This window comes from Notothenia coriiceps, unplaced genomic scaffold, assembly GCF_000735185.1.
Source record: "Notothenia coriiceps isolate Sejong01 unplaced genomic scaffold, NC01 NC01_scaffold00017853, whole genome shotgun sequence".
Lineage (NCBI taxonomy): Eukaryota > Metazoa > Chordata > Actinopteri > Perciformes > Nototheniidae > Notothenia > Notothenia coriiceps.
In genome coordinates this window covers 155,942-158,123 of record NW_011350554.1, presented here as the reverse complement: position 1 = coordinate 158,123, position 2,182 = coordinate 155,942, and the positions used below count along the sequence as shown (strand labels likewise).

The 2,182-nt window shown below is 40.7% G+C and overlaps 1 long non-coding RNA gene across 2 annotated transcripts in view; it reads right to left on the bottom strand.

The window, feature by feature from the left end:
- LOC104950601 (uncharacterized) overlaps positions 1-2,182 on the bottom strand; it is a 42,448-nt gene continuing 40,266 nt past the window's right edge. For both annotated transcript variants that reach the window (XR_798938.1, XR_798937.1), the window contains exon 4: positions 1-592. This is a non-coding gene — a long non-coding RNA (uncharacterized lncRNA). The remainder of the gene's footprint in view (positions 593-2,182) is intronic.

Below are 2,182 nucleotides of genomic sequence, written 5' to 3'. Positions count from 1 at the left end.
TTTAATTTCAAATTGTTCAACTTTATTGAAAATATATATCAGGGCAACACTTTTGGGATTCTGCAATCATTATAAAATAAATGAGTTGATTATTCTATGAATACGATAGTGTAGTTATGTATGGGTACATCATGTCCCACAGAAAAGAGGAAAGTAATTCAACCGTGACAAACTCTTGTCAAACCATTTTCCAGTCAAATACTTGACTAGGTTTGGAAAGAAAGACCCCTTGGGGTCTCATCCAATCTTCGACCTAAAATTGCTCTCAAATATAGTAATTCATATCTAATGAAGCTAATTTTGAAAAATATTGCAGAGCAGCAAAATGTAACACTTAAGACAGCTCTTAAATTGATTCAATCTTTTAAACTTACCTTTTAAAGGTGTCTCCAACTTACCTGTCCACATCCACAAAGACTGACGACTAGAAAACTGAAAACACTTTATTGATGTGTGTCTAACTGACTGTTCTTGCACGTTATCCACATGTGGCCAGGCTAAACATGTTCAGAAAAATGAGCTACAGACAGCATGTGTGCTTTGTCACTGTCGCTGCTTTTCCCTCCATGTTGGCACTCCTGACTGGCTGCATCTGCGGAGACATGAACAAAGGAAAGGACAGTGATTAGTGAAAAGAAGGCTCCTTACACTGCACAATTATTTCAGTAATATTCTTCTTATTGTCTGTGTTCTTAAACCGCATCAAATAAAATACAGGGAGTCGACATATGTAGTTGTACGTTTAAAATAAGCTTCATCATTTGTGCTTAATCATGCGCTCTGCATACAGCCAGCTGGGATGACGCAGTCTGTGTCATCATCTTTCCAGACACACCAAACTGTTAATTTTTACTGCAAGGAGGGGAGGGGGGGGGGCGTTGGGGTTGTGCAGATAGGGGTGTGCGTTTGTTTGTGCGTCTATCAGCTGTCTGTATCAATGCTGTGCATGACCCCTGAGCTAGCAGACAGTCATGGGTCAAAGGTCTAGGTAGAGCCTGTCTGGGCTTCCTGGCTGACCCCAACGCCTGCAGCACAAACACACACACACCACACCACACACAGAGGGGGGATGGGTTGCCCCCCACCAGACTAATATCACCTTTGGGATTAGGATCCAGACAGAAACACATTGGCCACGCACACACACACACACACACACACACACACACACACACACACACACACACACACACACACACACACACACACACACACACACACACACACGCACACGCACCTCACACTTCCCAGCCTGGAGGGGGTGACACATTCATTTGCATGCAGTGTTTGCATTTAAAGAGAGTAAATGTATAGGTGTGTGTGTGCTTGTACTGCAGCTGACATTTTCACTACTTGGCATTTGAACAGATTCAACACTAAATGAAATGTAGCTTCCCCCGATCTCTGGATCAGGTGAAACAGATGAGAGGTGGAGACGAAGCAGCAAGCCGGAATAATAACTAGGGAGATGGGGTTTAATAGAGATGCAAAAATAGAAATGTTAATAGAATTTGTGTTTGTTGGAACATGCAGTACAAAATGACTGTTCATAATCAGTGTGGAAATGAGGTCAGTGTTATGCCAATGCCTGTCAAGGTAGTGTCAAGGTCATAGGAAGTTAAGATGGGTGTTAATGTGAGCTATGGTGCAGTGCTCTCTCATAACTAATTATGATTATACTGTATAGTGAGTACATGCAGCTGACTGCTCCACCATTTTATAGTATTTCTATTGTCTGACGCTGCTGAATAAAAATGTTATATTTACGTTCCAGGAAGGGACTTGAATTCCTATTGCTTCAAATTGAAGATATGTTGTTTGTTTGTTTAAAATATGTAATGTTTTGTCTAAAATATAGCCCCTTGGACATGCATGATTTAAACAGACAGCGTTATTGATGAATTTTAATCTCAGCAATCTTATTTTGTAAGTCATTGTCCTTTCGTATTTCTACGAATGTTTCATTTTCAAATGTTTGTATTTGTTAATATGTCTTTACAAAGCAAGGGCCGTGCATAACAATACACTCATCTAAAAAAGAGAGATGATTAATGCCAGATTTATCTATTGGCTAATTACCATTTTCACATGTTTGCAGACACATAAAGAAAGGGGCACCCTCCTGAGGCCTCAGTGCATACATGTATGTATTTCTCCTGCAGGAGTAAACGGTGGGGTGGAG